Source organism: Ursus americanus, chromosome 24 (genome assembly GCF_024610735.1).
Source record: "Ursus americanus isolate L20-20 chromosome 24, mUrsAme1.1.p, whole genome shotgun sequence".
Lineage (NCBI taxonomy): Eukaryota > Metazoa > Chordata > Mammalia > Carnivora > Ursidae > Ursus > Ursus americanus.
The window spans coordinates 25,451,737-25,464,199 of NC_142150.1; the positions used below are offsets into that span (position 1 = coordinate 25,451,737).

At 38.4% G+C, this 12,463-nt stretch overlaps 1 protein-coding gene across 9 annotated transcripts in view; it reads right to left on the reverse strand.

The window, feature by feature from the left end:
• The window catches only part of LRRC4C (leucine rich repeat containing 4C), a 181,437-nt gene that overhangs the window by 96,616 nt on the left and 72,358 nt on the right, over positions 1 to 12,463 (reverse strand). For 6 of the 9 annotated variants that reach the window (XM_087854758.1, XM_087854761.1, XM_087854759.1 and 3 more), the window contains exon 2: positions 12,334 to 12,413. The exons of the other annotated variants lie outside the window; for them this stretch is intronic. The gene's annotated coding sequence lies outside the window, so the exon portion shown is untranslated. The remainder of the gene's footprint in view (positions 1 to 12,333; positions 12,414 to 12,463) is intronic. 9 annotated transcript variants of the gene reach the window in all.

Here is a 12,463-nt window from a genome sequence, read left to right on the forward strand (position 1 = left end):
TCCAATGTATGACTCTCGTCTGCCCTTGAGAGGTTTATGTCAGTGAATCACCAGCTTTTCCCTTGGTCTGGTTCTCCCTTATCCCATTTTGTAAATATGATAACATATGGATGAAGGATGAAGTCAGACCCGTTGTTAGTGTCTCCCTTGGCATTCTGGGAAATGATCCGTGTAGGGTGGCTGCACAAAATCTATTTGCTCAGCAAAGCTCATGTTAGCATAGGACCAATAAGTATGCATATAGCAATGACACCACTGTTCGCTAACAGTGCTGGGCTATCATGCCAGATCAGGGTGCACAGGACAAAAGAGATGTGAAACATGAAGACACATCAGAAGTTTCAAGTCTTCAAAAAAAGAAGGAAAAATCATCACTTGGGCACTCAGAAAGTAATACTGCATTTACTTAAGAACTATTCAAAGTAAATTTTAATCTTCTCTTCTACCTCTTCAAGGAATAATTGTCTTCTCTATCTCTTCCTCCTCTCCAAGCAGCCTTTTCCTCTCTATCTGTTGCACTATCCCACTCAAAACTCCACATTTTAAAGGCATTTAAACTTTTCATTTTAATCTATAGTTAATATTAACCCCATCCCACATGTTTGCATGCAACTCTTGGTCTTGGGGGTATGAGTTTGAGTCTCACGCTGGGTGTAGAGATTACTTAAAAATAAAATCTTTAAGGGTGTCTGGGTGGGTCAGTCCATTAAGCGTGCAACACTTGATTTTGGCTCAGGTCATGATCTCTGGGCTGTGAGATCAAGCCCTGCATCAGGCTTAACACTGGGTATGGAGTCTGCTTGAGATTCTCTCTTTCCCTCTCCTTCTCCCTCTCCACAAATAAATAAATATCTTTAAAAAATGAAAGAAGGAAAAAGATACTGTCATACTTCTTCTTCCAATGTGTTTTCCTTAAGAACTTAACATTTTCCTAGGGTTAGATTGGTTTAGGGAACTTGATGCTTACTGATTTTTTTAAAGATACCCTACAAGAGAGAATAGGATGCACCACTTACTTTGGACCTAATATGTTCCAGATAGTTTTGCACTTAAACTTACGAATTTATAAGTCACTCTTTAAGAGTATGAACCAGAATGAAATTTTAGGAACACTCAAAATATGATCAGGGCCAACTGATGATATCTTTCATTATTGTGATGTCAATTATTTCTTTTCAGTGACGAATATCAGCAGTTAACATACTCCTCCCTAAACATGAACTGCAATAGGAATCTCGCATTCAGATCATGAGCAGTCGGGCATTGGAAAAGGACTCTGAGATTCATAGCTGGAACTGCCCTTGGAAGCATAAAGTATCAGTGATGGGAGGGTAAGAGAAATTCAGCAAGTGTATCACTGTGGACATGTGTACAACGATGTTTTTGGAGTTTATAGATCAACAGAATTTAAAGTTATTATTCCAAGTTAAAGAGAAACATTCTCTACTCACAGGAAAAGAGACAACATAGTGATAACACTTAATAACCAAGTCACTGACTTACTTTTTCTCTTCAACTGTTACTGCCTAGCAACTTGAAAATTGCTTTCTTAGCCTACTAATTTGGGGCATAAAGCATGTGTGCATGTGTTTACCTAGAAGGAGGAGGAAGAAAATGAGGAGCATCTGATAACCAATTGGGTGTTGGCTATGGGTAGGCATTGAACACTGATGGGAGCCCCTGGAACCTCAGTTGGGGTGACTGTGTAGATGACACATTTAACAGGGGTTAGATGTATAGGAGGGGAAACAAATTTTTTGAGTGGAAGGAACATCATGAATTTGTTTTAAGCAGAATGAATTTGAGATATCTATGGAACATCTACCTACAGATTGCCAAAAGTCAGATGGAAATAGGATTCTGGGGTAAGAGAAAGTGATAGCAATTACTGATAATCACGGGATGTCTTCAGCAGGTGGGTGGTAGATGAAGACAAGAGAATGAATAAAAAACAGGTACTTAGAAAGAAATGCTCTTTTAAGTTTCCTCTATTTAATTTCTATTCTTCTCTATTTAGTTTAATGATCGACGAATATGTACATAATAATTAACCATATGTCATGTAGGAGAGCGAATGCCTCTTTACTTTAAAAGGATGTATTGCACAATGTTCACACCATTTTATTGCAGCAATTTGCTTTCATGTTTGTTCCCCTACCAGACTGTAAGACAGGTTATAGTGGCTGGCACAGAGTAGAGATCCAGTAAATATTTGTTTAAATAATAAATAAAGGAATGAATGAGTAAATGAGAGAAAGCAGGATATAGAAACTGGGTCAGAATCTTAACTCATGTGAAGCCATATCTTTAGGGCTAATATTCAACTTCTGATTCATGGTAACCTCCCAGGACAGAAATAATAAAAACAAAACAAAACAAAACTCATTCTACCAAAGATAGCTGTATGATTATATGTCATTTTGAAGATCGTTGCACAACCATTTTTGTTGTAATCAATAGCTAATGTAGTGTCTATATGTGCATGTGTATATATTGATATCTGTGAATATAATCTTACGTCAAATTATCAATATATATAAATTTATGAAAAAACACGTAGCCAATTTGTAATGATAAAATCATACTGAATACTTAAGTGTATTAAATATTTATTAGGTGCTAAATCAAGCATATGTAATTCTCACAATCACCCTAAGAGAAAGCAATTCTTATACCTATTTTAGAGGCATATTTTAGAAGCAGACATATATTGACCATTGAACAGCTCTTCTAGATGTTCAAAATAGGATGTTTGATTTTTTTTAATATGGCATTCAACGCCTTGCATAATATGGCTGTGAATGTGTACATATCTAACATTCACACAACTCATATTTCACACAGCACGTATTTTGCATGCATACATGTAGGTAAACATCTTCTTTAAATATCTAAAGTTTTCTATTTTTTATCAAGGCACTAGTGGTTAGAAGCAGGAACTGATAAATTGACACTTTTGTATTTCTCCTATGCTGCAAAGAACAAAATTAAAGACCATTTCTACTCTATTTCAACTTTCTCTGTGAGGAAGGATAAATGAAATTTCCTACTATGAGGCCGAAATTCCCTACTGCCCATAAATTAAGGTACATCAACTTAAAATGTAGTCTTGTAGGAACAGGATGGCTGAAAATCACTCATTAAGAAAAGCTGCTGATTAAATGCAATAATAAAGAGTTTTCAACTAGTACACAAATACAAGTTCATTACTGTTCTTGCTGTACATTTGTATTTTCACTCTTTGGGAAACTGATTATTCATCAATCGCAATCTTCTGGAAGGTAGCCAAGAACAAGGTAGAAGGTAAAGAGCCAAAACAGCTGAATAAATCTTTCCAAGTCCATAAACTAAATATCAGCCCTCCTCTCTCAGGAGAGTTCTCAGGGCTTAGTCATCAGAGACCACTTCTATTACAAACACAATTTGGACCATGTTCATCACATCCTGCCTGAACTACTATAAGAGTTTTCAAATTGGTGTCTCTCCCTTTCCTGCCTTTCCTACATTCTTTCCTACTTCCAAGCCCTTCTTCACATGAAAATCTTCCATGTCGACAACAAACTTTAACTTTCCAGTGGCCTGTCATCATCTACTGCATAGAGCGAACTTTTACGTGCTTTGGAAGACTGCGTGATTGAGACCCTGGCTATCATTTGAGCCTCATCAATGCCACCATAAATGTGGATTTTCTTTGTTTGGTTTTGGTCTGTAGTCATGCTGAGTTTTTAAAAATTCTTTTATTTAATGGCATGCCCTGTCCAAAAAAAGGAACTTGATTTTTGCAATTGCATCTGCTTGTAATGCTTCTTCTCTTTGCTTTGCTGATGCCAACTCACTTTTCAGACTGACACTTGATGATGAATTGCACAGGAAGGCCTGTCTTCTAGCCCACACTACAGGGCTTTGCTTCTAAACACAGCAAGTGAGACTTCTCAGTCATAGCATAGGTCACAGTTGTCGGGATGCCTGGGCGACTCAGTTGGTTAAGCGTCTGCCTTCAGCATAGGTCATGATCTCAGGGTTCTGGGATCGAGTCCCACATCAGGCTTCTGCTCAGCGGGGAGCCTGCTTCTCCCTCTGCCTGCTGCTCCCCTTGCTTGTGCTCTCTCTCTCTCTCTCTGACAAATAAATAAAATCTTTAAAAAAACAAAAGCAAATGATTGTTTAACTGGTTATGCCTTCAATGTTTACCTCTGATAAATAGTAAGCTCCAAGAAAGAACTGTTTTGTGTTGGTCACTAATATACCTTAGAGAGCGCAGCATATTGTATGTTCAGTAAATATTGACCAACTGATCAAGACGCAGATATTTAGAAAAGGCAAGTAGAGACTATGACAGTCAGACAGCGGCTTGTTGATAGTAAGGAATCAAAACCAACATTTTTTAAAAAGCAGACAAAAGAATGAAACATTCCAGCAGCCCAGGGTAAGGAAAATCCTATTTCAACAGTTTTAAAAAATTCATGTATCATAATCCAATAAAAGAAATAATAGTATGATGACACAGACCTTGAGCTAACCACAAAACACGAGAAAGTATTCAGCATTCATTTTTAAATAAGCAAAGAATTTTTAAATATAATTTTAGAGCTATTTCCATTATTCTAATTGCTAAAATAAAACATAGAGTTGGTATTTCAAGAGGTATTTCGAGAGATATTTGGGAGGCTGGTATTTCAAGGTTCAGTTACTTAGAAAATTAATTTATATGCTATGTCTTATCTAACAATATTAAGTAAATGAATAATAAGAGCTAACAACTGCTTCTAAGAGGTAGACACTGTTCTAAGCACCTTACACTTACACTCTCATTGAAGTCTCATAGAAACTCTAGAAGATCCATACTACTTACTACCCTCATCTTATAGATGAGAGTTTAAGGCACTTGATCAAGGTCATACTGTTAATAAGAAGAGGAAACAAGATTCAAAACAAAGCTGTCTGATCTGGAGACGATTCTTTTTTAACACCTGTTCAACAGCATTCTTTGAGGGTCTCAAAAAACAATACAATGACTGTTTAACCAAAGTTTATCGTTTTCCCACCTAAAATTATTGATCATATATGAAAGCCAGGGACTACGCTGTATATACTTTCACTTTGTATATACTTTCTCATCTAATCTTCATGTATGATTATTTCCAGTGCATAAGCAACTCAATTAAGACTTGGAGAGCTTGAACTCCCTAAGTCAAGCAGTAAAGCCAAAACTAAACTCCAAATACACTGGCTCCAAAGATTGAGCCCTTAATGACACAAGTTTCCCTGTATAATAAGAGAAGTCTCTTTTACACAAGATCAACCTTGGCACTAAAGACATTTTGGTGTGGATTATACATGGGGCTGCTCGATGCACTGGGCGGTATGTAGCACAGCTCTAGCCGCTACCCACAAGACTCAGGTAGCACCCTTCCTCCCAGTTATGAGGAGAAAAATGTCTCCAGGCTTTGCCAATTGTTCCCCGGGTGGGGAGGCAAAATTGCTCCTGACTGAGAGCCACAGCCCAGGACAGTGGATTTTTCCCTTGGATACTTCTGGATGAAAACTGAAGATATTCCTCCTGCTTCATCTCTATTTCCAAACTTTAGTCTGACTACAGCACTTTTGTTAAAACATATTTTCTTTATGCAAGTTAAAATACACGGTTTAGGCTGAAGTTTCCTTTGGTTGTTTTTCAGTTTAGTGGCTTATCCACACCTTTGGAAACCACTGAGATACTTTGTAGGGGGACAAACATTGGTTAACTTTAAGGAAGTCAAACAGGTAATTTCTGGTCATGTGACATTGGGCAATTTATTTAACATCTCTTTAAGCCTCTTGTTAAACTGGGGTTAATAATAGCCCCTTATAAATACGTAGGTTAAATGAACATGTCCTTATAAAACACTTAGGCAGCACTTGGATCATAATGAATATGCCCAATTAATGTTCATCATTATATTATTATTATCATTGCTATTATTTGTGTAATTTTCATAGCTTGCCTTTCTAGTTTATCTTCAAAATCTCAGAGGCCATCATACTTCCTCTCCAAATTCATTGAAAATATTTACTTAGAGGCTAAAACATATCCACATGCCAAAGTAAATCCATTATACGGATGTAACTTAAAGGCAACAGAAGTTGAAAATCAAGGTACAGCGAGAATTATTGAAATATTTGACAATGAAATCTCAAATTCTTAAGTCCATGGATAAGACACATTACAGTATTACAGTTACAAATAAGCCATAATGAGTGAAAATTCTTTTCACTGTAAGAAGACCTTTCAAAAAAACGGTACAGGTTTTCATTCTTCCCTTCGTCACAATCAACATGACGCTAATTTTTCAGTTCTTTGCTGATTGTTTTTAAGTAAAAGCGCTTTAACAGAAACCTATGTACCAAACACAAAAAGAAAACATCTAGGGCAACATGTCATCTTCGACCCAGCTCCGTGTTCATGCTCTCAAGCCTAAACTTACTTGCATGGTCGTTTTTTTTTTTTTTCCACGTTTATTTTTCTTTCAGGATTAGATCTGTCCAGCTGCGTCCACTTTGCTATTTGGATGGTTAATGCCAGAAAACTGTCTCAATATTTAACCATGCCAGTCATAAATGCTGGGACATCTACAAAGAACAAAGTGCCCAACAAACAAAGAGCTACGAGGGCGCACAGTTTCGTTCTAGCCTTCACGACGCACAGTGAGCAGGGAAAATCCCCTTCACTCTGTGGAATGACAGCTGTCACCAGGCCAAGAGTTCCAGAAAAGAAGTTCGAAGACCCAGGCTTAATTTCTAAACATATTTTGACCCCTGTTTAAGAAAACAAAGCAGAAAGCACGAACACACACACACACACACACACACACACACAACACACAAGGAATTTTTACATCTTAAGTCAATTATTTCAGATGGATAAGAAAGGAATGCTCTGAAGACAACAGCAGCTGCTAGCTTAAGCAGTGCTAGGCCCTGCAAAATTGTAATACAGCCCTCCGTAGCGCCCTGGAATTATTGTTTTCTTCATATGTCTGCATAGCTTTCATAGAAGGCGATAACTTTAAAAATGTTCTTTGTGGGACACCTGGGTGGCTCAGGCCATTAAGTGACCTGTTTTTCATTAGACAGTGCCTAGTACATGACGGGTCTTCAATAACAATAGGTCTTCGATAATAATAGCAGGGGACACCTGGGTGGCTCAGTGGGTTAAGTGACCAACTCTTGGTTTCAGCTCAGGTCATGATCTCAGGGTCCTGGGATCCAGCCCCGCCAATGGGCTCTGTGCTCAGCAGAGTCTGCTTGAGATCCTCTCCCTCCCTCTGCTCCTTCCCTGTTCTCAGGTGCTCTTTCTAAAATAAACAAATAAATCTTTAAAAAAGAATGTCCTTTATTCTTCCAGAACCTGTGATACATCAACAGTACTCACAAGTATCTGTGAATTCTTTCTTTCATAGACTTAGAAAAGATCCCACTTCCCAGCTCCCTCACCACCTCCACCCTCATAGTTGGGTGGGGCCAGGTGACTTCTGACAAATGGTTTATAAATAGAATATAAGTGTGTCACTCCTGGGGAAGGCAAAGGAAGGCCCTGAGTTACTTCAGCTCTCTCCTCCCTGTGATAGCAAGCGAGAAGCCACATGTTCAGAAGGCAAAGCCATAAGATAGAGGCCGACTGACCCCCTCACACATCACTTGAAGGAGCTGTCCCAGAGAACGAGGCCTACAGTAGACTTAGCATGCACAAATAATAAACTTGGGTTGTGTTATCCACTGAGATTTCAGAGTTGATCTGTTATCACAGCAGAGTTTGGACAATTCTGACTACTACAGCTCCCAACACAGTTTCTAGTATGTACTAAGTGCTTTACTGTGGAGCTCCTTTAAGAATCAACGGGCAGGGCTGAGATCACCAATTAGTAGAAACACCTAAGTCTAGATATGGCTTATGAAGGGAAAGAAAAGTCATCTTGATTTATTTAAAAAATCAATTTCTGCATATTAAGCATGTACAAACTATATATCAACTGCTATCCAGCTCGGGGGACTACCCAGCATGATTGCACATTGCTGACTAAGGAACAGACAGACCATGTTCATGTAAAAAGATTATTACCACCATAAAGGAGCCCATATATGATAGGTTCAAAATGAATGAAGAGAGTAATTTGGTTGGAAGGGATTGGATCTGTAATTTTGCCTCACCCCGTTTCTGCCTTTTATCTAAAAGGCATATCGTGCCATCATTTAAGCTATTCTGTGACAAAGAAAGGGTGACACTTTCATTGTAGCTACCACCAATTGCCAGCTTGCTTCTAGAAAGCATGAGAGATCCAGGTTCTCACCTTAGCTCTGCTGGGAGCACCTGCATGACTGTGACCTCTATTTAGAATTTCTCTTACTCTCTATTTGCCCTCTGATAAAGTGGGCCCACTGATGACCTTAACGCAAGGTCATGGCAAGACTTAAGGAGCACGATATATACAAAGAACCTAGCAATGAGTTTGCTGTATCTTAGCACGTAATGAATGCTGGTTTCATTTCCTCATTCCCTTTCTCTTGATCTCACCTCCCTCTCCTTAGCCCTCCCCCACATTTCCTTCAATGTCTTTTTGTTTGTTTAAACTGAAAAGCAAAGGGGATGAACGCTAGATGATTCTCAAAACACTTCTCAGTATGAAATATACATGCCCTTGTAGTTTGCTTATTACCGGGAATTTGGAATTGACAGCGTTCTGCAAGAATCAAACAATGCTATCCCACACCACCAAAGTTGGAGCCTGAGCAGGAGAGCATGGGCATTAAAGATGAATAAGCAATGACAGAAGGAATGACGAAGGATGCCATGACCTGTGAGCAGCCACAGCTAAATGGAGTTTAAAAAAAAAAAAAAATTAGAGTCTCATCAAGTCACTGTTGTCTATAGTTTCCTAGATTTTAATTAATTCAGATAAATTTAAAACAAATTCAACACGGGGGTACATCACTTTGCTCACTGAGATGCAAAAGATCCTGAAGTTTGTATAGTAACAGAAGCTTCATGTTCACCTGTGCAAGATCTTGCAAGGGTGGGTAATAAAGAAGAGGGAATGGCATTTTCGAAAACTTTCCTGTGCCTGTAAGCCGGTCTCAGCCAACAAGTCAATATCCAGGAAGAACAGACACCTCACAGTGTAATTCCTCAAGTGGGGACTGGTCCACACTGTTTCCTGATATGTTGTTGATTACCTTTGAGTTATGAATTTATTTCACCTCCTGACTACGGCCCCAAACTTGCCCTCAGATTTGATAATGGTTCACGTTCTTTGGTTATTCTCCCTTTATCTACACTGGATTCTCAGACTGCATTGACTACAGCGATCCCAGATAACATTCCAGCCCATTCTACACAGACAGTGGAATCAGCCAGGGCAATTAGGATTCAGGGAAGGGTTGCAGAGTCATTTTTTTTTTTAATGGCTATGCACCAGCATATCTAAGAAAGAGATATGAAAGCCTCCGCCTTTATTATCAACCACAACTCCAAAGTAACTATCAGGGCAAAAATTCATTTGGAAAGAAATTTAAATTCGCAGAAGTTCGAGAAATGAGCATCATTATCACATCTGAGTGTCCGAGTTGTAAAGAAGCACCTAATGAGTCAATGAGTTATGGGAGTATATTGGGAGTATTATGGGAGTATATTTTTAAGGCAATTTGGAATCATTTCTCTCTCTCCCATCCCTGATTCATTATCTTCTAAAGTGCTGTGTTCCAATTGCCAAGGAGAGGTGTTTATATAAAAGGTGATTTCTTCTCCTGCAGAGTCTAGGGAATTAGGCCCAATAGGGGAAAAAAAAACCAAAGTTTGAGAGAAGCAGCAGCTAAAACACTACCCAATCTGGCCTCGCTTACCTCCAACAATCCCACATAACCTCTAGCCTTTAGCCTGAATTCGAAAGGAGGATATTTTAATTTCAGCACTGTGTTAGTTGAATTACACTGACCTCTTGTCTCTGCTTTTGCTCTCCATTTATACAACCACAATATGACAAAGATTTTGCCTCAAGCTGATTTCTGTCCTCTATGTGCAAATGACCATGTTCCAAATTCTTCTTCCTTTGCAATGTCTAATTCCCTCCCCAGCAGAACTGTTGTCTATTCCTTTCAGATTTCATCGTATTCTTTTCAGATCTGGTATGTTTTTAAAATTCTAACTGCCTTGTATTTGGTTATTTATTATGTCTGTATCCTCTAAACACAAACTGAGAATACCTGGGACTATTTTCCTGATTCTTCTGCCCCTCCCAGGGCCTAGTCCACCACTGTGCAACTCACTACTCTGCAAATGTGTGTTGAATTGAATTTGAAATATAAAAATGGGAAACATGTCACATGTTTTCTCCCTGTTCATACTTTTGTTAGGGAAATGAGAGATAAAAGACAATGTAAATATGCAATGTGCCAAGGCAAAAAAAGGGAGATTTAAGATAACCAATCACATATCCAAAATTCTTATGGTACAATTCAATGACCTCTACTAGATAAGACCTGGTAAAGGAACCAGAAGCTACTCAACTGCCTTCACAACGTATTGGTTCTCTAGACGGTACTTACTCCTAATCGTTCTGTCTGTAAACCCCTATCTTGTTACACTCTTTCAGCCAGAAACCCTAACCAGTAGTAGCAGAATGCTTTCTCAACACTTAATAATAAAACCAGAAAGTACAGAAAGCTCTTTTATTGTGGGGCAAGGAGGAGGGTCATTAGCCAGGTTGGAGGGTATTCCCTTGATATATGAATCTCCCCAAAATATGTAAAAAGTTTAATTTCTTTCCTAGTAAAATACTTAGTTGATTTTTGGTTACACCTGTTAATCTGATAGCATAGGACTGTGCTACTCAGTGTGCTGGAGACCAGCAGCGTCAGCATTGCCTGGAAGCTTTTTAGGAATGCGGACTCTCAGACCTCACCCCAGATCTAATGAATCAGTGTTTGTATTTTAACAATATCCCCAAGTGACTCCAATGTACATAATATTTTAAGAAGCATGGACATCTGATATTCTAGCAGCAATATTTCACTTGCATCCTAGTCGGCTCTTTGCTCTAAGCCATGATTTCATTGTAAAAGTAAAATATTTGCTTCTCAGAGCCTCTCCTTCTCTACCCCTCACTCTTTTCTATATACCTTTCTGTTTCCTTTAAAATGCAGTATTAAAAAAAAAACCCACAAGGATTGTTATCATGCTTTCCATTGTGCACATTTCTTTCATATACATTATTCCATTGCTTCCCTCTGTTATCTCTGTAAACACCATTATGCATAATTTGTCAAATGTCATCTAGGTAATAAATGTCTGAGAATTTGCATGCCCATGGTGTAAAGATGCTTCCTCTGTAACCAATGAATTCTCTACTCTCAGAATTCTCTATGTTACAAACTGTACTTTAAAAAAAACACAATTGAATCCATATCTTTAAGAGGGGAAATGGATATTTAAAGTAGCTCACAGAGTTTGGAAAGACTTGTATCTGATGAGCTTAAGGGAAACAGACAAAAAAAGAGGCTAAGTTCCTTGCGCCTCCTATTATCCCCACAACGCCCAGCCAAAGTCAGTGGAGCCAAGGACTTGAAACCACAGGTGGGTCTTACTCCTGACCTTTTGCCCTTGCCCCTCCCATAACTCAGCTTATCCTACACAGAGACACTAAACACGCACACTCTGGATGAAAGCTTTTATAGCTGCCATACATAATGTATTTGCTGTCAGTTTGTTGAAACAATGCCTGCTGAAGAAATGAGAGAAAAAAAAAAAAAACAATCCTTGCTTACAAGCAATGGAGTTTGCAATGAACCCAAACCAATTTGGGCATTTCTATCCTATATATCCAAGCAACCTTATTCATTCATGTGACCTGAACTTTCCAGCAATAAGTAAAACAACCTAAGGCAGTAGCAATAAAGAAACATTTACTATAGTTTCATTAAGAAGTTGTTTGTAGTGTTAGGATGTAAAACAGTAAATTATCAACCATATTCAAAACCAGGTGCATTTTCAAAATCTTTAATCCAAATCTATGCCATATACAAGGTAAATATCTGTACATAATGCAAAATTATTAACTAGATGTTAGCCTTCATCAAAATGCTTGAACACTGTCATTTAGGCATGTATTTATCATCCTTTTTACAAGAGCCTCTTGATTATTACAAAATGGAAATCACACTGGAAGTCGGAAGTCTAAAATTAAACATCACATATCTAGAATGTTAGAATATGAAGGAATTTTAGAGAGCTCATGTAAACCTAGCATTCATTTCCAATGTATCAATTCACAAAGAGAAGCCCAAAGAGGCCACACGACTTACCCCAAGTTCCACTGTTGTCTGTCACTGACTAGCTGAGTAACTCTGGGCAACTCCCCTCTCTCTCGGTTTCAGTTCCTGATCTGCAAAATGAGGTGATTGGACTAGATGACATAAGATTCCAGAATAGCCG